The sequence below is a fragment of the Eretmochelys imbricata genome, chromosome 4 (genome assembly GCF_965152235.1).
Source record: "Eretmochelys imbricata isolate rEreImb1 chromosome 4, rEreImb1.hap1, whole genome shotgun sequence".
Classification (NCBI taxonomy): Eukaryota; Metazoa; Chordata; order Testudines; family Cheloniidae; genus Eretmochelys; species Eretmochelys imbricata.
In genome coordinates this window covers 35,002,352-35,026,638 of record NC_135575.1, presented here as the reverse complement: position 1 = coordinate 35,026,638, position 24,287 = coordinate 35,002,352, and the positions used below count along the sequence as shown (strand labels likewise).

Below are 24,287 nucleotides of genomic sequence, written 5' to 3'. Positions count from 1 at the left end.
TTTGGAGAAAAAAAGCAAGTATAAAACAAAAAGGTAAATGGCTGTAATAAACTACAAGCAGTTTCTAAATGTGTGGTAGCAGAATGTTCTTACCATTCTTGGCAAGTAGTCCTCTCTTGACTGTTACAGGCAAGAAATCTTCTCTGGGTTGTATATCCAATCAATTATTTTATTTTCAGCAACGTTGTTATTTTAAGAAAGCTTTGGTGTGAAGAGGTAAGTGCATAAGACCATATGCAATTTATTCAACTTCTTTGTCAATCTCAAGATTTTCATGCAAGGTTCATTCTTTCTTTGTGCTAGTTATTTCCAAGATTTGAAACATTTACACTGATTTTTAAACATTTAACCAACATGCATTTCTTAAAATGCACAAATTTTAGGATTATTGCATGTATCAGATTCTTTACTGCAGAAGCTTGGAACACCTGCACAGAATTTCTGAATTTACAAATTTCTTTTCAATTTTTAATTATGCTACTGTAAGCTAGGATAATCAGGTATTCCTGTTACAATGATAAAAATGCCCTTGGAGAGGATTTTAAAACAAATATTACTATTATGGGCATCTTTTCATTAGTTTCCATGTTAAATATGTGCTGTTCTATAAATTTAGATTAAAATTTAAATCAGTTTCCCAATAATTTTATTTTCAAAGCAAAATTGCTTTATTAGGGCATGTGCATAATCATGAAAACAATTCTAAATAGTATTTGTGTGTGTTTTATATTTGGTGGTTGAGGTGTATTGAAAGGAATGCCAGAGACAGATCAGTATATGTACTGTTTGGAGAGAGTTAAGAAATAGCTAAGCTACTTACTCTGAGAGATCAGATATAGCACCAATAACTATCTTTTACGTAATTTTCCTGATCTTCGATCATACAAAACATAGGTCAATAAACTGCTAGTTTCTCAAAATGTTTACTTATCACATACATTATAAATCATACTTTCCTACAATGAATACGATCTAGGATGCAGCTGGGATCAGAACACAAAGAGGTACTCCGTGCCCCCCCACTCCCACTGAAGGCAATGGAAGAGGACAGTGCTCAGCACATTGCTGGACAGGCCCCTTGAAATCTTTCAGATCTGCAGTGCTGCCATTCATGTCTAGTCTAGAACTCATATCTGTGAAAATAAAAAACTGTCAGACTTGACTTAAGCCAAGATCATAACAAAACATTAAGTGTGAACAAATTTGTTTACAAAATTCTCAAATATTTTCATAGATTTACTTATTACATAAAATATTTTCCAACAGTGAATATGCTCATCAGTACTTCACTTGAAAACTTTAAGAACTGCAGTACTGATGCTCGTACCCACACCTGTATAAACATATGTCTATGAGAATAAACTGATGTCTTAAGAGAACTGTTTAGGAATTGAGAGAAATTCCTTGATACCCTGCCTGTTCAGCTGTTACACCCAAACTAAAGCTCAATAGGAGACGTAAGATTGGATTGCAATGGTACAGTTTCCCTGGAATGAAACAATGGTTTTCTTCAGAATAGAGAATTGGTTTTTCAGTGCTCCTTTCCTTAATGAAGGCCCAGTCCAGCAGCTACTGAAGTCAATGGAAAGATTCCTGTTGATTTTTGTGGGAGTGGGACTGAGCTCTTATGAAGCCAGAACAGCACTATCCATAAATGGATATAGTCTTTGAACTTGACCCTGCATTTATTGTGCATTTCAAAATAATGAGAAGTTCTGACATGCACACAGATGCAGAACCTCATTATCGTGGGTACATTCTTAAAGAGTTATTTCACTGTGAAACTTGACTTTGCAAAAAAGGCAGTTAGAATTCTACATTTGTCCCTCAAGGATTCCCTGAACAAATGCTGTCAGTTTATAGAAGTTGGATAATTTCTTTCCCTGCTCCCTCCCCTCGGCTCCCATCTAGTTTTATACTCTCAATCTGGGATTCAGTCTAGCTGGGTTCTTTCGTTCTTATGCATCAGCACTAGTAGTAACTCTGCAGCACTGGGAAGTGTCTTGCAACTTGGGTGACCCTGTTATTTGGCAGCCACATCGTGCTTGCCCATGTTCCAGCTGTGATCTTCCTTCTTACACTGGGTTGTGGATAGATACTGTAGCTGCTCCTCCTGCCTACCATGGAACTCGGAGGCCCCTGTCTTCAAGCAACCAGGAGGCCTTTATGCCTCTCCCTTGTGGAGCCACCAGAGAGAAAGGGAGCAACAGGGGACAGGAACCCCCCTCCTCCCCCCCAACACCAAATATCAGAAGACTCAGTCCTTGGCAGTGGGGTTTGCACTTCTGTAGACCCCACTGGGGAAGAGGCAACAGGGCTGGAAGTAATGATCACCTGTGTTCTTACATGAGCTCTGATAGTTGCAAAGGGAATAACTGGTTGGTCTCTGCCTAGTTTCCTTGTCTATAAAATAGGGACAGATCTCTACCGCCCTGTTAATGCTTCTACAGCTCTCTGAAGATGAGCAGCACTATCAATGGTAACTGTTACCTCTCCTCATCCTTTCAGAGGATGAAAAAAAAAAAAAAAGTTAGCTTCCACAATTTGGCCAAAATCATAGGTTTATTTATAATATCTTTTTGCATACAGAGCATTGTCTTAGAGCTTGCCAGATATTGGTAACTTTGTACCAGGGACTTTAAGGATAATAACTATGCCCTCAAAACTGCTATTAACAAAAATTTTGCACTTTTGTTATCTAGCCACAAATTCCGTGGGTCATATAAAAGCTACTAAAAGCATTTAATCCCACATCCTAAAGCATCTATCCTTTACTGGGGTCAAAGGAATTTCAGTATGGTTAGATCTAAACAGAAAAATGCAATACGTTAAATTTAAAAACTGCAGAGGCAAAGTTAATGCTCAGAAACACTCAATTAACCTCTTAATCCAGACAACTTTCAATCAACGCAAAAATAAATAAGGATTCTACTGCTGTATATTCAGTAACACTACAGAGAAATATTACAGTTATCTTGCCACTCACAGAAGTGTAGATCTTCTTCGCAACTAACTTTATAGACTTATGGTGGTGAGGTAGTTTTACTCTGCCTGAAAAGATTTTAAAAGGTCAAGCAGAACAAGGAATTACAGCCACAAGAAAATCCAGTAATCTTGATTTGAAATGGCTTTTGTTTTGAGGTACTGAAGAAAGTTTGTACATAATATATGTATTTTGACTAAACTTCTTCCATGGATGGTACTGAGAATGGCTTTATAGGGGCTTTTTTCCCCCCCTCCCTTTTCTGAAAAAAAGTGTGGCAGCTGAAGTTTGCACATGGGCAAGGTTTATCTCTAGGGGTATCCAGCTAGCTGGCAAGCCTCCCTGGCATGAACTGCTGAGGAGGAATATCTGGCATAATGAGAAGAGAAAAAAAATCACTTTTTTTAAATAAAAGGAAAAATCTCTATATGACCAGTCCAATGGGTCCCACTTTTTATGGGGGTCTGCTGTTTCATCAACATAGTCATGTTCTTTGACTCAGATTTTCTACTGCTGCTGCACTGGCCAGTGTCAGTGCAGTACTATATAACAAAAGATTATCCTGTGAAAAACAGAATAGTTGTCACGGTTTCTTGGCAACCCTGGCACCACAAACGCTTGCCCAAATGCCCAATCTCTCCCTGAGCAAATAAAAAGAAGAAAAACAGTGATCCAGGGGAGAAGAAATTCCATGTAAAAGGGACTGAACATTAATAAGAATATAAAACGGCCATACTGAGTGAGACCAAAGGTCCAATAAAGCCCAGTATCCTGTCCTCTGACAATGGCCAATGGCAGGTGCCCCAAAGGGAATGAACAGTCAGGTTATCATCAAGTAATCCATGCCCTGTCACCCAATCCCAGCTTCTGGCAAACAGAGGCTAGGGATACCATTCCTGCCCATCCTGGTTAATAGCCATTGATGGACCTATCTAGCTCCCTTTTGAACCCCATTATAGTATTGGCCTTCACAACACCCTTTGGCAAAGAGTTCCAGAGGTTGACAGTGCATTGCCTGAAAACAAAAAAACAACAAAAAACTTACTTGTGTTTGTTTTAAACCTGCTACCTATTAATTTCATGGGTGGCCCCTTGTTCTTGTATTATGAGAAGCAGTAAATAACACTTCTTTATTTACTTCCTCTATACCACTCATGATTTTATATACCTTTATCATATCCCCCCTTAGTCGCCTCTTTTCCAAGCTGAAAAGTCAGTCTTATTAATCTCTCCTCATATGGAAGCCGTTCTATACCCCTAATCATTTTTGTTGCCCCTTTCTGAACCTTTTCCAATTCCAATCTATCTTTTTTGAGATGGGGTGACCACATCTGCACGCAGTATTCAAGGTGTGGGTGTACCACGGATTTATATAGAGGCAATATGATATTTTCTGTCTTATTATCTATCCCTTTCTTGATGCTTCCCAACATTCTGTTCCCTTTTTTGACTGCCGTTGCACATTGAGTGGATGATTTCAGAGAACTATCCACAATTCATAGATACTAAGGTCAGAAGGGACCATTATGATCATCTAGTCTGACCTCCTGCACAACGCAGGCCACAGAATCTCACCCACCCACCCCTGCGAAAAACCTCTCACCTATGTCTGAGCTATTGAAGTCCTCAAATCGTGGTTTAAAGTCTTCAAGGAGCAGAGAATCCTCCAGCAAGTGACCCGTGCCCCATGCTACAGAGGAAGGCGAAAAACCTCCAGGGCTTCTTCCAATCTGCCCTGGAGGAAAATTCCTTCCTGACCCCAAATATGGCGATCAGCTAAACCCTGAGCATATGGGCAAGATACACCAGCCAGATACTACAGAAAATTCTTTCCTGGGTAACTCAGATCTCACCCCATCTAACATCCCATCAGGCCTATTTACCATGAATATTTAAAGATCAATTACCAAAATCATGTTATCCCATCATACCATCTCCTCCATAAACTTATCGAGTTTAATCTTAAAGCCAGATAGATCTTTTGCCCCCACTGCTTCCCGTGGAAGGCTATTCTAAAACTTCACTCCTCTGATGGTTAGAAACCTTCATCTAATTTCAAGTCTAAACTTCCTGGTGGCCAGTTTATATCCATTTGTTCTTGTGTCCACATTGGTACTGAACTTAAATAATTCCTCTCCCTCTCCAGTATTTATCCCTCTGATATATTTATAGAGAGCAATCATATCTCCCCTCAGCCTTCTTTTAGTTAGGCTAAACAAGCCAAGCTCCTTGAGTCTCCTTTCATAAGACAAGTTTTCCATTCCTCGGATCATCCTAGTAGCCCTTCTCTGTACCTGTTCCAGTTTGAATTCATCCTTCTTAAACATGGGAGACCAGAACTGCACACAGTATTCCAGGCGAGGTCTCACCAGTGCCTTGTATAACGGTACTAAAACCTCCTTATCCCTACTGGAAATACCTCTCCTGATGCATCCCAAGACCGCATTAGCTTTTTTCACAGCCATATCACACTGGCGGCTCATAGTCATCCTATGATCAACCAATACTCCAAGGTCCTTCTCTTTCTCCGTTACTTCTAATTGATGCGTCCCCAGTTTATAACTAAAATTCTTGTTATTAATCCCTAAATGCATAACCTTACACTTCTCACTATTAAATTTCATCCTATTACAATTACTCCAGTTTACAAGGTCATCCAGATCCTCCTGTGTGATATCCTGGTCCTTCTCTAACTTGGCAATACCTCCTAGCTTTGTATCATCCACAAACTTTATTAGCACACTCCCACTTTTTGTGCCGAGGTCAGTAATAAAAAGATTAAATAAGATTGGTCCCAAAACTGATCCTTGAGGAACGCCACTGGTAACATCCCCCTCCAGCCTGACAGTTCACCTTTCAGTAGGACCTGTTGTAGTCTCCCCTTCAACCAATTCCTTATCCACCTTTCAATTTTCATATTGATCCCAATCTTTTCCAATTTAACTAATAATTCCCATGTGGCATGGTATCAAATGCCTTACTGAAATCTAGGTAAATTAGATCCACTGCGTTTCCTTTGTCTGTTACTTTCTCAAAGAAGGCGATCAGGTTGGTTTGGCATGATCTACTTTTTGTAAAACCATGTTGTATTTTGTCCAATTTACTTTTTTTCCCTTTCTTAAAAATAGGAACTATGTTAGCAATTCTCCAATCATATGGTACAACCCCTGAGTTTACAGATTCATTAAAAATTCTTGCTAATGGGCTTGCAATTTCGGGTGCCAATTCCTTTAATATCCTTGGATGAAGATTATCTGGGGCCCCCAATCTAGTCCCATTAAGCTGTTTGAGTTTCGCTTCTACCTCAGATCTGGGAATATCTACCTCCATATCCTCATTCCCATTTGTCATGCTACCATTATCCCTAAGATCCTCTTTAGCCTTATTAAAGGCTGAGACAAAGTATTTGTTTAGATATTGGGCCATGCCTAGATTATCCTTGACCTCCACTCCATCCTCAGTGTTTAGCGGTCCCACTTCTTCTTTCTTTGTTTTCTTCTTATTTATATGGCAATAGAACCTTTTACTACCGGTTTTAATTCCCTTTGCAAAGTCCAACTCTACTTGACTTTTAGCCTGTCTCATTTTATCCCTACATGTTCTGACCTCAATAAGGTAGCTTTCCTTGCTGATCCCTCCCATCTTCCACTCCCTGTATGCTTTCTGCTTTTTCTTAATCACCTCTCTGAGATGCTTGCTCATCCAGCTTGGTCTACAATTCCTGCCTATGAATTTTTCCCCCTTTCTTGGGATGCAGGCTTCCGACAACTTCTGCAACTTTGATTTAAAGTAATCCCAGGCCTCCTCTACCTTTAGATCCATAAATTCTTCAGTCCAATCCACTTCCCTAACTAATTTCCTTAATTTGTGAAAGTCAGCCCTTTTGAAATAAAAACCCTAGTTGCAGATTTATTTTTGTTAATCCTTCTGTTCAGTTTGAACTGAATTAGCTCATGATCACTTGAACCAAGATTATCCCCTACAACCATTTCTTCTATGAGGTCCTCATTACTCACCAAAACCAAATCTAAAATGGCATCCCTTCTAGTCAGTTCAGCAACTACTTGATGAAGGAATCCATCAGCTATCACATCTAGGAAAATCTGAGCCCTTTTATTACTAGCACTCGTCCGCCAGTCTATATCTGGGAAGTTAAAGTCTCCCATGATCATGCAGTTTCCATTAGTATTTACTTTATTAAAAACATTAAAAAGGGCTCTATCCATATCCAAATTAGATCCCAGCAGTCTATAGCACACCCCAAGCACTATCCCAGGAGAGGCTCTAATAGTTTTCTTCCCCAGTGTAATTTTTGCCCAGACGGACTCTGTCTTCTCCATTCCATCGCTTCTTATTTCTTTGCATTCTACCTCATCATTGATATACAATGCTATTCCACCACCTTTACCTTTATTTTGGTCTTTCCTAAACAGCACATACTCTTCAATACCTGTAGTCCAGTCATGACTACTGTTCCACCATGTTTCTGTTATCCCTATAACGTCTGGTTTCACTTCCTGCACCAGTAGCTCTAGTTCCTCCATTTTGTTACCAAGGCTCCTTGCACTGATGTACAAACATCTTAATTTTTGCTGTTTGGCCTCGCTCACATTCTGTACTCTATTAGGCACGGTCATTCTATAGCCAGTATAACCTATTAGACTGGATCCACACTGCCCTTCCTCCTTATATACATTCTCCTACCCATGGCTGTATCCTTTCTTACTTCATTTTCTTCCCTCTCAATGCTAAAATCTGGCGTGGAGATTACCTGGACATCTCCCAACCATCCCCCAAATTCCTAGTTTAAAGCTCTCTTAATCAGTTGTGCCAGCCTCCATCCTAGAAGTCTATTTCCTTCACAATGATGCCAAGATCTCTTTCTTGAGTAGTAACAACTTATTTAGACCCCATCATTGTATATGTATAGTTAGGATTATGTTTTCCAATGTGCATTACTTTGCATTTATCAACATTAAATTTCATCTGCCATTTTGTTGCCCAGTCACCCAGTTTTGTGAGATCCTTTTGTAGCTCTTCGCAGTCTGCCTGGGACTTAACTATCTTGAGTAGTTTTGTATCATCTGCAAATTTTGCCATCTCACTGTTTATCCCTTTTTCCAGATCATTTATGAATGTGTTAAATAGGACTGGGCCCAGTACAGATCCCTGGGGGACACCACTATTTACCTCTCTCCATTCTGAAAACTGACCATTTATTCCTACCCTTTGTTTCCTATCTTTTAACCAGTTACCAATCCATAAGAGAACCTTCCCTTTTATCTCATGACTGCTTATTTTGCCTAAAAGCCTTTGGTGAGGGACCTTGTCAAAGGCTTTCTGAGACTCTAAATACACTATATCCACTGGATCTCCTTTGTGTGCATGCTTGTTGACCCCGTCAAAGAATTCTAGTAGATTGGTGAGGCATGGTTTCCCTTTACAAAAAAGCATGTTGACTATTTTCCAACAAATTATGTGTCTGACAATTTTATTCTTTACAATGGTTTCAACCAATTTGCCTGGTACTGAAGTGAGGCTTACTGGCCTGTAGTTGCCAGGGTCACATCTGGAGCCCTTTTTAAAAATTAGCTTCACATTAGCTATCCTTCAGTCATTTGGTACAGAAGCTGATATAAATGATAGGTTACAGATGACAGTTAGTAGTCCTGCAATTTCACATTTGAGTTCCTTCAGAACTCTTGGGTGAATACCATCAGGTCCTGGAGACTTATTACTGTTTAGTTTATCAATTTATTCCAAAACCTCCTCTAATGACACCTCAATTTGAGACAGTTCCTTAGATCTGTCACCCAAAAAGAATGGCTCAGGTTTGGGAATCTCCCTCACATCCTCAACAGTGAACAATGATGCAAAGAATTCATTTAGTTTCTCCACAATGGCCTTATCGTCCTTGAGTGCCCCTTTAGCATCTCGATTGTCCAGTGGCCCCACTGGTTGTTTAGCAGGCTTTCTGCTTCTGATGTATTTAAAAATATTTTGCTATTATTGGAGCATTTGGCTAGCTATTCTTCAAATTCTTTTTTGGTCTTTCTAATGATATTTTTACACTTCATTTGCCAGAGTTTATGCTCTTTTCTATTTTCCTCATTAGGATTTATCTTCCACTTTTTAAAAGGATGCCTTTTTGCCTCTCACTGCTTCTTTTACTTTGTTGTTTAACCACAGTGGCTCTTTTTTGGCTCTCTTACTATGTTTTTTAAATTGGGGTATACGTTGAGCCTCTATTATGGTGTCTTTAAAAAGTTTCCACGCAGCTTGCAGGGATTTTACTTCCACATTAAAGCTGTCACATATGACACTTGCTCTCTTCTTTCCAATTCAAAATCTTTTCCCTAGTTGCAGAGGGGTAAAGGTTGAAACAGAGAGCCTCAGAATGTAAAGAGAGAGTAAGAGTTTAGTCACCGTGTCTAAAGGATGGAGACTGCATTGAGTAAAGTGCCTCTGCTATAGGGTGTGTCAATGGGCAGTTAACTAAAAAAAAAAAAAAAAGGAAGTCATGCACTTCCTGATAACAGTTCACTCTGTGCATGAGACATCCTGAAAATATGCAGTGTCGTTATAGCTCTGTTGGTCCCAGGATAGAAGAGAGATAAGGTGGGTGAGGTAACACTCTGTATTTAGCTGTATGCTCAGAGTACTTTTACCCGACCTGAACAAGAGTTCCGTGTAGCTCGAAAGCTTGCCTCTCTCACCAACAGAAGTTGGCCCAATAAAATATATTACCTCATCCACTGTGTCTCATCCTGAAAATATTTCAGTAAAAAATATTTCAATAAAAGCTACTCACCTAAAACTTCAAGAGTGATGGACAAAGAATGAATATGTAGCCTCTTTGATACCAAAAGAGTCCAAAGTGCTTCAACAGCAGGGTCCATCTTTTGCACCACTGGAATCACTTTGCCTACCACTTGACGCACACTTCACCTCTGAGGTTGAATGTGACAGCTCCAACAGTTCACAGCAACAATATACAAGGTAGGGCAAACGTAATAAATTCAACATGGAATTTGATCAGAATATCAGGAACAAAATCCATACTCTTTCAAAAAGTGTTTTTAATAGTCAAAGCACAAATAATCAGGACCTCCATTTCATATTTTACCTGCAAGTCAGAATCTCCAACTGCACCTCTTAGCACTATACTAAGGGCTTGCATACTAAGGTGCAAATTTAAAGTGAATCAGTTACAGCAAATTAAACCCGCTGTCTGAACCCTCTCTTTCAGAAGTAAAATGGCTTAGTTTGTTTTAGCTTATTCAGTGAATTAACAGATATAGAATTGAATTCATTGGATAAATTTAAACCAAACTCGGGCCATTTCACTTCTGAACAATAGTATGCACACAAAGGTTTAAATGTGCTTTCATTAACACACTTTAAATTCACACCTTTAGTTGATTTGGCATATCCTTCCTGAGCATTACCTGAAAAGAGAAGCCCGAAAGATTCCTGTTCATTATTTATTTGGAAGAGCTCATTTACTGAGGGCAAGTCTACACTACAGCACTACATCAGCACTGATGCAACTGTGCCACTGTAGGGCATCTGGTTAAGACGCGCTATGCCGATGGGAGAGCGCTCTTCCATTGGCATAATTACACCACCTTGTCGAGAAACAGAATCTAAGTCGGTGGGAGAGCATCTCCTGCCAATGTAGCGAGGGTGCTTACAGCACGAAACTTGTGTTGCTCGGGGGAGGGGCGACTTTTTCACAATCCTGAGTGAAAAATTATGTCGACTTAGGCTGTTGTGTACACCTGCCCCGAATCATTAAGTCCATTCACCATTACTAAAGAGTACAGCAGTAGGAATATACTACCGACTACCTGACAAGGATGGCGGTGGTGATTGTGAAATGCTCAGAGAGACTGGAGAGGCTACAAAGGCAAAAAATGCAATAATAATGGGGATTTATACTATCCTCCTATTGAGTAGGTATGTGTCACCTCAGGAAGGGATGCAGAGATAAAATTTGTAAACAACTGCTTCTTGGACCAGCTTTTCCTGAAACCCACAAGGGGAGAGACAATTCGTACATTCTTAGGAAGATTTTTGGAGGTCTTTCATCCAAGTACTAAGTCATCACTATGCGACTTAGTTAGTAAGATTTACGGCATCACTGCTGATCTCAATCAAGAGAATGAAGGGCTGGATACTTGAGAATGCCACATTCAAATGGCCCTGACACAGGAAAATAAGTTTCCCTCCTCTCAAAAGCCACCCCGTAGCTACTACTGCCACTCCCCACTATGTCTGACCTGCTACCAATGCATGTTACTTCACTCCACATCTTTTTGAAAGTGATGCCAGAGCTTCATGAAGCAGTGTGCAGAAGTGACAGACTTATGAGCAATCTTAACTACCATCTAATCCATGTTCTTCCTATATACATGCCTGAGTGAGAAGTAAAAACAAAACAAAACTTACATACAATGAATGAACTCAAAGGCAATATAAAAGGATTCCAATAACATGCTGGTAACCATGAGAGCAAAGCTGGAGGGGTTTGTGACATCACCAGAACTTGTATGAAAACCCTTATTCAGAGTTCTTTTGTTGTGTTTCATAGATTTGGTGGGTGGTATTTTACATGAAAAAACAATTTTTTAAATTATCATAGTCAAATAGTTCTGTAACTTCCTACTTGTTTGATTTTGGTAAGATTGCAAGTTCAAGTTTTGCTATTAACAGGAGAACAGTCTTCTCCTTTCTCTCAACCAGGTGTGAGGAATTCATTTCCCCTTTTCATTCGAACCTGTAACAATATTTCCTCCTCTCTACTGCTGCATTCCATGAAGGTGATGTTTTGGGTTTTTAAAAAAATATTTTCTTTCCCCCTTGAATGTTGGCCCTCCAATGCTGCTTCAGAGTGTGATAAAGAAACTGTGCTTAGGCAGTACAACAGAAAAGTTTCCGTTTAATCAGGACTGTTCCTGCCCTTGAATAAGGTGGGCTTATTATCTCCCCTGTCACTCAGGGAGGGGGTCATTCTGGGTCTCTCAATGAGTGGGATGTGATTCAAGAATGGACTCTCCACAAGACTGATGAATCTGCATTTCCCCCTGAAGGCGTTACCCTGGAACATCAACAGAAAAGCCCTGGAAGACTTGTTATAGTAGCGATAGGGCTTGATGACCTTTTAATGCACTTAACTAGCAGCGTCCATGCTGCATTCAGTACCCTTCAACTGTGCCCTGACTAGGGGAAGTGGCTGAGCTCTGTAACCAGGAGCATGGCTGCTGCTATGCGTTCTAGGGATTTAGATGCAACCTTCTACCGGGCATGCTGCCATTCTGGAGTTGCCCCCTTCATGGGGATGGGGAGCCACTTGTCCCTGCAGCAGCTTTTCCACTCCTGCCTGCTTGCCTTGTTTTCTGCCTAGGATAAGGGGAGTTTGAGGACAGCAAGCAAGGTGACCCTACTGGGACTGGGCTGCTGAGACAGCGCCTGCATCTCCCATAGCAGAGTTGGTCTCTCCAAACCTGCCCAGCGTCTTTCCTGCCTGGCTGGTGAGGGGGCACTGTCCAGGCTTGGGCTCTGAGGAGGATGATGTCCACAGAGATGGTCAAGCTTCCTAACAAGACACTTGATAAGAGGGAGGTGGAGCTGGAGACACAGACCTTTCTTTTACCCTTTTGCTAATTAACACAGTTGTCAGCATGGTCCATTGAACCAACAAAGAAGTGCTTTTAAAAATCCCTTCCCAAGTTTAATCTTGCCACACAATACAGAATTGATAACAGCAGTTACAAAAAAGATGCAGTACAGTTGTCTGTCTAAGAATTAGCTGATCTGTGACAAATGGAGTTTGGAAAGAAAATGAGAGAAATGAAAAGAATATCTGTAATATTGATGAAACATATTAGTCATGACTGACATGAAAAGGAGATGACTGGTGTACACAAGTAAAATTTTTCTGTCCACAACTAAAAGCAAAATTATAGGTCTCAATTTATGGAGCCACATCATTACACAGAGGCATCACCACAAATACAGTCCCCTGCCATTTACAAGATGTTGGCCTTTTTGATGAAATAACAAATGAACAAACTTCTGGAATGACATTTTACTTGAAGAGGGACTGTCACACTGACAGTTTCTATATCTTAAGAAATATCGTAAGTACTCATCTTCTGTACTCTACTTACAGCGTCACAACTGTGTTAACAATTGCAAGAGCTCCCTAGCTGGTAGGTCAACTTTTCCTTCAGCTTGATACCCCAGTGAAGTCAAACTTGTGTTTATGTCTTCATAAGACGGTCTGTTGTTCTGGAAAGACTTGTGATACCAAAAGACCAGCTTTATGACTCGAGTGTAGGATGAAATAAGATTAGGATGAATCTGTGGAAAACACACTACTGTTTAATCTGTTGACCCCAGATGGGTACAGCTATGTAAACAGAGGAGTGCAGCACATGGCCCTCATTCCCCTCAAGAACTTCCCGCCCAACTCCCAGATTCACCCTGAACATGAGCAATAATTCAAATATATTCAGTGGTGAAGGAGTAAAATACAAAATTAGTTTCCAACTAACCAATATATTAAAAAATGTCATGTATAACGACAGCATTTGAAAGGCAGGTGAATTTTTGTATGCTTAAATGTTCCCTTTAGCATGAGAGAACTATGATATTTTAGTATGTCCATATATTCAAATTGAAAAACTACAGAAACCTGTTACGAAAAATATCCATGCTGCAATGCAAGTTAATTTCCTAAAATTGCTGATTACTCTATGCTTGTTTATAAAGTCTTACAACCATAGTAGTATAAACCAGCTGTAATCTGACAGATTACTCTATTCCTTGCAAAACATCTTCTCAACATTGGGAAGGGCCTAAATGTTAGAGGAAAATTTTCCTACGGAATTTTCAGATGTGATCATTTCATAACTACTATTACTGCTGTAGCTGAAAGGGATAAGCAAACAACAAAAGTTTCTCTATTTAATCTTGTTTATTTAGTTTGTACATTTGACAGCACTTTGCGTGAAATCTACGTATAGTACCACATCAAAAACTAAATGGTTCTTAGTATGCCATCTTAATTTTAATTAGTGTAATTTAAACCAATTCTTATTCTGATTCTAGATTTTAGTAATACTGATTGCAGCTTACAAGCAAAAGTTTAAGAACTGCTGATATAGTCAGTCTGATAGTTCATTTCCTTTGTTCAGAAGGGTCTTTCATACAAAAGGGAGGTGAAAAAAACATTGAGCAGGAAAAAGTTACTGTAAAACCACAATCACTGGCATGAGAATCAAGGCAATTGTGTGTATCTGAATCTACTTTTAACTCATTTAAAAAAATTGAGTAGTTTTTAATATTAAAGAGAGAACATTAGCTTGAAATCTAATTACCAGTTTTAAAGGTAACCATGATTGTAACTCAGAACAGTGTGCTTGCAGGTCAAAGATATTTGACACGAAACCTCAACTGAAGTTGAATAAATTGACTTTTTTTTAAGTTGGATGCACCTTATAAAATAGCAGCAGAAATGGAAAGACTAATTATTGAGCACAACTGCCTACAAATATAGGATATAATCTCAACAGAGGACATCATCTTTGAAAAACACATCATACATTTTGTCAATGATTCTTCAGTAAATGGTCTTGTGATATAATATCTAAGAGTGTCTGAGAAGCTTGAAGGAAGAAATTCCTTGAAGCAATTCATTTTATTTCAAAAGGTAAGGGACTTACTTTGGGTTTGTTTGTTGTTGAGACTGCAGTTTAATATGAAAGCCCAAAATCCTTCTAAAATGACCTGGAAAAATATATTTTTTATTGTTCCAAGTAATCCTGCATTAAAAACAGAAAAACAAGCTTCAAAACAATGCGTCAGCCATAGGCTCTTTTTCAGGCTGTGAAAAAAAGAACTGACTATTTTCCTAGCTGTGTTCTAATTTCTATCTTCTTTTGAAGAAAAATACCAACATGGTAGTTACGACATCTTATTTTTCATTTGAAATCTTTTCTTAATTTTGCATCACATTGCAAAATAGTGTAATTGATTTTACTTTCCAAATCACACCTCAAAGCTCCATGCAAAGCATACATACACATAAAAACAAAACCACTCTGTGCGGACTGCACAGCATCTGCACTTCAGTAACTTTAACAGCGCAACCGCATCTTTATTTGGCCTTGTTACCTAATAAGCTTGTGAGAGCCAAATTCAATCCTCATATACAACCCCTGTTAAAGTCAACAGAAGTTGCATGGGTATGCTGGAAGACAGGAATGGGGTCTTATGGTCACATTATGCGGTTGGATTTGAGTGCAAGCTCCTAGTGAAGTCACGAGGAACCATGCTCATGCTTCCAAAAATGGAATTTAACTTTACTCATCCACTGTCATTTACATAGCATTCTTAAGGTATGTCTACACAGCAACAGGATACCCGTGACTGGCCTGAGCCCCGTGAGCCAGAATTGGTTGGCATGGGACAAGTTTGTAGTTGCTGTGTAGAAATACCCTTAGAGTCTGATCCAATTCCCATTGAAGTCAATGGAAAGACTCCAGTGGGAACTGGATCAGGTCCTTAATACACAGCACCACAAAAGAAAAATTATATGGGCACACTTTTAAAAGTTGAAGTAGTTGGTTAGAAGTAAAATCTAAATCATCAACATCCCTCAAAATGAGCCCTACAACGCTAACAAATTATCAGCAAATCTGAATATATAAGTATGAATTAAGCCAATTAAAACTGTAGCACTTCGTGTTTCTAGATGTTAAATTTAGAACTAGAAAACTTGTATCTTTTAAAGTTATTTTTAATTCTTTAGAATTAAATATTTGTATGGTATAGAAATTTAAATGGGAATAATGAGAAGAGATCAAACTGCATAATTGGACAATATTACATTCAGCATGTTTTTTTAGCACTGCCAAGGCAAGAATGTGACATTCCAATTTTAACATGTTCTTTTGAGGCTGTGGTGATGGGAACACTTTGCTTCAATACAGCCTGTGTTCAGATTCAAACGGACACTGGCTGCAGCATTTGGCATCCTAATAAAGCATCTTCAAATAGCAAGTGCTGTTTCCCCATTTATGAGGTGGATGTGGGGGAGGGACAAAAGCAGCAGAAGCAAGCTAGAATTGCTGTGACAGGAAATATACAGAGCCACCTACCAGGTGTTTATTGTGCCCTCCCTAAGTAAAAAAAAATTACCATGGGAGCATGACCTTTGTCCCTGTTGTCATTCCACTTTAACAGCTATTATGTTCCTTAAGATAATACAGGAGGTCTGTACAATTGCTCCACTACTCAGCACCATTGAACTTCAATGTGTCAATGTAAGAAGGATCTTGGGGTGTGGGTAAGCAAACAATTTGTCACTGGTTTATGTAAATTAAATGTAACTGAAACTGTGAGAAACAATTCAATATTCCTTGCTCTCTCTGTTAATTAATTGGTTGGCAGTTCAAGATACTTTGAGTCTTAACAAAATAAATAAGTTAAGCTTTCTAAAAGCACTCAACACCTGAAAATCTGGATAAACATTTCATGTGGGAAACATACAGGAAGAGCAGGTGAACAATAAATAAAGAAAAGTATTGGCTTGATGCAAATAACTCTACCTGTATTGAAATATAGGGAAGGATGATCTTATACTTAGGTCACTAAACTGGGAGTCAGGAAATCTCAGTTCTATATTGTTGCTCCTGCCAGAGATCTCCTGTTTGACCTTGGACTAATCACTTAAACTTGTCTATCCCTAATAATACTTCCCTGATGTTGTCAGGATAAATTAGTGGTTTTGTGGTGTTCAGATACAATGGTGATATATACCAAAGAAATGTATATAAAAACAAACAAAACACAAATAACCTTAAATAATATTTTGGGTATGCAAATTGCTTTTAGTTTTGAGGGAACACAGCTTCACACAATGGCCTAAAATGTATTCTACTTTAAGGCTTTCTATACCTAGTTAGTTCCGCAATAGCAGAAAAATCAGACATCAACACCAAGATGATGATGTATGTAGATACGTTTACAAATTACCAATTTTGGAAAGCAAAGGGGTCAAATTTAAAGTGTTCCAATAGCAACAAGATGTTATATCTTACCTGGAAATAAGGTATCACTGAACTACACTGGATGAAAGGAGTTTTTTCCACTTGAAAATTACTAGAATTTGTAAAATAACCTTTTACCATTTTCAGCAGTGATACATTGGCACATTGATGGGAATGACAACTGACCCATTAACTTGGAGTTAGCTACCTTTGTCTAGGCAAGTTCCTTCTGACATCTATCACTCATTCAGTTAATCAGAAAATAATTCTGAACTGTTTCAGGCAGTTTTGCACAGATGCAATGAAAATGGAGTGATCTGAGATTAGATCATGGATTGAGAAATAAATTTACTTTGGCTATGTCTACACTGCCATATAAGCCCAAGGTTAATGGAACTCGAGTCAGCTGACCCTTGTTAGGGAATCCTGGGGCTTGAGCATCTACATTGTATTTTAACCCTATGTTAAGAGACTTTTCTAATCTATGCTCAAACCTAGGGCTCTGGTGTCCACTCTGCAGTGCACAAACCTGAGTCAAAGTAACCATATCCCAGAGTCCATAGCACCCCCTACCACTGAAATGTGGATGCTCTAGCACTAGGACCATGGTGGTCCTTTGGTCCTTTTCCATGTGGAAAAACTTTGCTGCCCACCATGCGCATTACCAGGAAGCAGCTCATTTTGCAAAATGCTTGATCGGTTTGCTCTCCATTGGAAACCCAGAAGGATCTCCAACAGTGTGCTTGCAGATTGGTATCAGAAGAAAATGGGTTAATCCTGAACTGAGCTGCTCACAGAAGTGCCCTTAATCAGAATAAGTCTGAACATATGAGGATCTCATTATGTGGAGACTGAAAGACTGATGAGGACTTGAGTGGAGAGGGAGATTGACTTAGTGATACATGGGTAAAACAGGGTAGCAATATTTTGTTATTTGTGTTACACTAGTGTCCAGAGGCCTCATTCAGGGTTGAGGTTCCATTATGTGGGGCACTGTACGAACATAATATTAAAAAACAATTCCATGCCACAAAGAGATTACAATCTAAATAGGTACAAGATGCAACAGGTGCATAGCGGGGGAGTAGGTAGGAACAAGGGCAACAGTTCCAGGAATGCAAAGCTCCACATATTAGTTACGTGCACACTTTGGAAGTTTTATAGTTCACCTGAGAGGGATTCATTAACTTCTCTTGTTTACCAATTTTTTTAAAAAAATATCCTAGTTGGGAGGTCCTTGACATTCACATGTGCTTTAAGACAGCCTCTTGTCAATTTCAATGGCTCAGCTGGCCAGAGTGAAGATTATGTAGACACCTGAACAATCACTTTTTTTTAATAAAGTGCCTGGGACAGGCCCTTAGAACTGTGACATCTCCCACGTTCATGGCCACATGGGTCACCATACCTGGTAAAGGCCGTTTCACTAAAACTAGATTGAAATAATTACTGTAATAGCAAGAAAGCATGGCAGCAGCTCTATCGTATCTTGCCTGGTGATAAAAAAGGGGCATGTAGTGATCATACCTACACTTTTGCAAAAGGGAAAATCAAATACAAGGAAGCCCCAAAACTCAAAATTGTGATGGGTCCTAAAATTGTTGCGCTAAAAACAAACAAACAAACAAACAAACAAAAAACCCCTTGCAAACAAAATGTAGCATTTTCAGGATTTCTCTAAGAAAACTGCCCTTTGGGAATTTTTAAAAACTGAATATATTTTCATCATTGATACTGGGAGACTGTTCTGCAAGCCAACAGCACATACTATAAAAACTAGGGAGAGGATCTATACATTACTTTGTATCTAGTGTGAGGGGGCAGGGCGGGGCAGGAATCTGTCAAGACCACAGGCATCCCCAGGGTGAGAAGCCATAATGAATGACTGCATGGCCATCCACCCCTAGAGGCTCAGAAGTACTTTGAGCATCCTAGAACCTTTGGCAATACAAATATCCATCTTCCAACAAAATAAATACAAAAGGACTTACTAATGAACTTGGGTAAAGGACATTATATTTCACTACAATGAGGCTTAGTTCCACTGAGCTTTGTAACAGTGACCATAAGTATTTGTTAATATAGGTATTTCCCCCCCACCCCATCCCCACCCATTAGCTACGCTATTTTCTATTAGTGTGAATGTTACACATACTAACAATCTGTAACAGTGATAGCGCAAACAAAGATATGCTGGGACAGTGGGACCTGTTGTCATTAAAATATCATAGCATCTGCTGGAACAGTAATGCCCAGTATGGTTAAGCAGTTCTCTCAGCAGATACAGATCCGAGAAGACAGTAGCATCTGTGTTACATAAACTTTCCCATCAATGCCTGGTTTAGCTCCTAAAGTCTCACAGCATCTTCTGGGACAGTAGTGTCCATGGTACAATAATTCTCCCAGCAGACACAGATCTATGAAGACAGTAGTGTCTGTTATATTAATCTTCCCAGCATCTGTTAGGAGTACTGTAGTATTGTATCCATGCTAAATAAAGTGTCATACCATCTGCATTGTCTATCCTGTTTTAATATTGTGAAACTATCTTGTGAGCCGATAGCCTATAGAAGTATAAATTAAACAAAAATATGTATTGGTTACTAATAATTTCAGCTTCACAGTAAAGTCTTGTATTAGATAAGAAAATTTAGAAGAATACTACTCCAGAACACTGTTCCTTAAGAAAAATCCTGACTTGGGTCAATAAAAAGGAAGAATCTAAAAATATAATTGTTTCCTACTTTTTTCTGTTTGTGTACTTTATGTATGTTTCACAGCACAGATAATGAAAACAGATTAGTCACTTCCTTTGTACAGAAATTACTTGGCAAAATAGAATAAAGTTCTAGGAATAAAAATTAGGTTTGTATTTGTGGACCCAATCCTGCACTTCCTTCTCTGGTAACTCAACTTGACTTTTGTCCAAGTAATAAGTTTATACTAGCCAAGACAACAGGCTCCTTACAAGGTGTGACTATATAGTTTTAATGCCCAAAGGTGTCAATTGCCTCATAATAACTATAGCCTATTAACATGTCTTCCTATTGTAAAAGAACTTTATTGACGGGGAAATGGTTTTATGTTCACAGATATCAAAGCTGAGAGTTTAGGTATTGTTTAACCTTTGCACTTTGAGGAGGCAAATAGCTGGTGATATGGTAGATTATCATCTGTGATATATCAGTGTACATTGTCAAAGCAAACTCCTCCTAAAAACTCATGACATCTGCAAACCTAAGTGTAAGCGTGTGGCCTCACAGATTGCCTCTCAATAGATCTATTTAGACAAAAAATGTTACAAATTACAGTGTTTCTGGTGTATAATTTGGGTCTCCAGAGAAATATTCTATTCTGTGACTGACAAGAGAACAGTCTTGCAGGAAACTGTGTTCATGAAAGCTCATGCTCAAATACATTGGATCGTCTCTAAGGTGCCACTAGTACTCCTTTTATTTTGCGAATACAGACTAACATGGCTGCTACTCTGAAACCTGTGTTCACATGATTGTCTGTTGTTAAATTTTACTTAATACAGGCACTTTTTATCTGAGGCATCTGGCAAAATTCAGAAAAGAAATAATTTCTGTGAAAGTATATTGATACGTAATTACTGGGCCCAATCAGCAATCATTTTGCACACAGAACTCCCCTTAAAGTCAATGGAAAATTTCAGTCAGTGGGGATTGATAACAGGGTGAGTCCTAAAATGGTGCATAAGTGATTTTATGTAAATTATTGTTTTTTCAGGAGAGCAAACAAAATGACAGGAGATGCTGTTGGAGAACGCAGTGTATGCAGAAATCCAAACTGGCAATGCAGAATGTAATTTCAAAGTCTTGTAATGAGGGCCACAGTAGAATTACATTGTTGAATCTAAATACCTGGGTTGACATTCCATTCTCAGTAGTGCTGGTGGAAACAAGGAATAACTCCATTGTAGACAATTGTTATCAGTGCAACCTAAACCAGCATTTGGCCCTTAATTGTGAGAACTAGCCTTGTTTGTAAGGTTAAAAAAAATGTTAATCAGAAGGAGGTTTTATGGCCTGGAAAGGGACATTTGCAAGTCAACTCCTCAATCAAAGCTCAAAAATAGGAGTTCTTTCAGAAAGCTTGTGAAAACTCAAGTTGCGTATAAACTAACTCTAACATTTTTATTTTGAAATGTTACTGAGTGTCCGGTCCTGTTTTCCAGTCATACTTTCTCCTCTCATTCATTCTGTACCCTAAATACTGTCCTCTCTGCTCTGTGAGCTCATTTGGAAGATTGGTTTTCTTAGTTGGTTACTAAATAACTAGTATCACTATCTAGAGACCATCATACTCCCTAGATGCCCACCAGGACAAGTCTGGAAGACTTGGTTGTTTCTTCATTCTGCAATTCTTGGGCCAACATCATAAAACTTACTGAATACAGTTGGGAAAAGCCCCATCTCCATTAAAATGTTATGGGTTTTTCCAAATGCCACCGCTTACTGAGCCTACTTTGTATGAACATTTTTAAAATGTCCTTGGGAAGAACACAAACATCTCCATATATTTCTTAGGTATCAAGGGTCTTGCCCAACAGCACTAAGGACCCTATACCATGCCCGCTGTAACCAATGGAAAGGAAAGACTCCTATTGGGCAATGGATCAGGTTCTAGATCAGCTTTTATTTAACTTACATATCTAAACCCTATCCTAATTTTATAAAGGTAAATGAAATTAAAAATTACACAGGTAACATAATTTATTCCTAAAAAAATACACTAAAATAATCTCTCAAATAACAGCACCTCTAAACACCATAACTACACTATAATGCCTAATACCTAGCTCTTATACAGAGCTACCATCTTCTATAAATACAAGATCCAAAGAGGGAGAATGAAAACACATAATACTTTCTATCACGACAATGTATCATTCTTTAATTTAACCCAAATACGAGGACTACATTTTAATTTAAATGCGACCACTAATGCTACTGTAGGTCCCAATCCAGCAAATTTTAAGCACTTGGTTAACTTTACACCGGTAGTAGTCCCACTGAGATATCATTACAATATTAACATTTCAGATTTATAAATAACTATTTATAGGGTTATTATCTGATAGGAAACTTTCATTCAAACAAAACTTGACAGACATTTTTAGAATAGAATTTTCTTTCCAATATCAAAAACAAACTGTTCACTGGTTCTTGAGTCCTGAATATAAAAAAAGTTGGCTGGCTTGAGAAGTTTGGGTTGTTTTATTTGATTTTATAAAGCTCAAAGCATTAAGACAGACAGTTTCATTTGCAAAAAAAAGTTGAAAAGCAATGAGTTCATAGTACGATCTAATCACCTGGGTTTTGGGGAAAAAAAAAAAAGTTACCAAGATTCTGCATTTCAATCAGTTTCTCCTGTGCTGTAACTACATTTCATAAGGATTTTTAAGTTTTATTTTACTCTGCAAAAGGTGCATCTTAAGTATGCATTAATCTAATGAATCTAGAAGGTAAGTTCATAAAGATTTATAGCCAGACTCTGCTCCCACTGAAGCCAATGGCAAGACTCCCATCAGCATCAATAGGAGCAAGAAGCTGACTTTTACAAAGCCACTGTGGTCTAGAATGTACAAACATTTTAAAAAGTTCAAACATTTAAAAGTTCTTACATACCATTGCTCAAATATGCACGTAGCACAGCTCCAGAGGGTCCAATTATAACTCTTGGGTAACGAATGTACATTTTAAAAGATACATAAATATGTTCCCCACATTAAATAGATATTTACAAGACAAACAAAGCAGCCTATGCATCTGATGAAGCGAGCTGTAGCTCACGTAAGCTTATGCTCAAATAAATTTGTTAGTCTCTAAGGTGCCACAAGTACTCCTGTTCTTTTTGCGGATACAGACTAACACGGCTGCTACTCTGAAAGCAGCCTATAGTATCACTCATACACTTTCTTTGACAGGGGGAAAATAATGTAACAGTTTTTTTTTTAAAGTAAAAATTATTTGGCAGAGGCAAAAGCAGGGAAGTGAACAGTCTGTAAAAGAAATTAATAAATCATGTTAGAAATGGAAGAGACCTATTAGATTACCTTGCCAATGCAGGATTGCTCTCTACAGTTGCATTTCTAGTACTCTGCCCATCTAGTTTTGGACATCTTAGGTGAAATACTCAGGCTGTCGTGGTACACGTCGGTAACAAGCCACATTCCATCATTCCCATCCTTACTCTGCAGAATACAAAGTTGTATTGATTTGTGTCATTCAACATACCCACTTAGTTGTATATGGAAACACTGGAGCTGAAGGTAGTTCCTCCTCCAAAGGCAGCAGAGAAGTCTCCTTTGCAGCCTCAGGACTCTTTGACATTTGGGCTTTGCAGCTCTTTATGGCCAAAGACACAGACACTCCCACTTCTGGGGTGGTAGCTGAAGCAAAAAGCAGCTAGAAAAGTTTGCCCACACCTTTATCTTCCCCTGCAATTCTCTTCTCCTTCCTGGCAACAGGGACTGGCCTTAAGGGCGATGGGGAAGGCGACACTTCTTAGTAAGGTTTCCTTGAAATGATTGCCAGATCCGTATGCACCGTTACCTCAGCAATGCTACAGCTGGAGAAGCTCTCCTGATAGAGGGCGGCTCCAGGCAGAAGGGAGGGCGGGGGTAAACTCGAGGCAGCTTTCTCTGCGTGCTACTGCTGTGTTTACACTCAGTTTCATGCTCTTTGCTTCCCCCCCGCGAGCCTGGATCTTGCCTGACATCATTAATTCTCTTACACACTGACACACGCCCGCCCACTCCATTTCCAAACACTGACTCACCCCAGTGCTGCTGCTATTCAAAGGCAAGGCTAGAAAAACTGGTAACACCGGTAAAGAAACCCCCCCCCCCCACTAAAGGTGGAGAGAGAGCTTGGCACTGAAATAAGGAATGAGTTTGCTCAGTGCCTGCCTGCTTACTTGCTACTGTTGTTACAAGCACTTGAGCTGGAGAGCTGTCCGGCAGGGACAATGTGAATGGGTGAAATTGCATTTGTCTGTCTCAAAACGCACCGCAAAGCTCTTCCGAACGTGTATAAGCTGCCTTAAAATTAATACCCAAACAAATGAGCTCAGTGTGTGAGCTTTTGGCAGACCTCCTTGCTTTCTCCCTATGCTGAAGTCCACTCCCTATCCTAACCCTCCATGCCCACATCCTCTCCTGATTAAAACAGTTTTCTTCCAGGAGACATCTAAACCCTCCCCCTCAAAGCCATATTCAACTG

At 39.1% G+C, this 24,287-nt stretch overlaps 1 protein-coding gene across 1 annotated transcript in view; it reads right to left on the bottom strand.

Annotated features, from left to right (window-relative positions):
* Nucleotides 1-23,234, bottom strand: part of SGMS2 (sphingomyelin synthase 2) — a 58,299-nt gene extending 35,065 nt beyond the window's left edge. The window contains exon 1 of the mRNA XM_077814400.1: nt 23,120-23,234. The gene's annotated coding sequence lies outside the window, so the exon portion shown is untranslated. The remainder of the gene's footprint in view (nt 1-23,119) is intronic.
* Nucleotides 23,235-24,287: the final 1,053 nt, after the last annotated feature.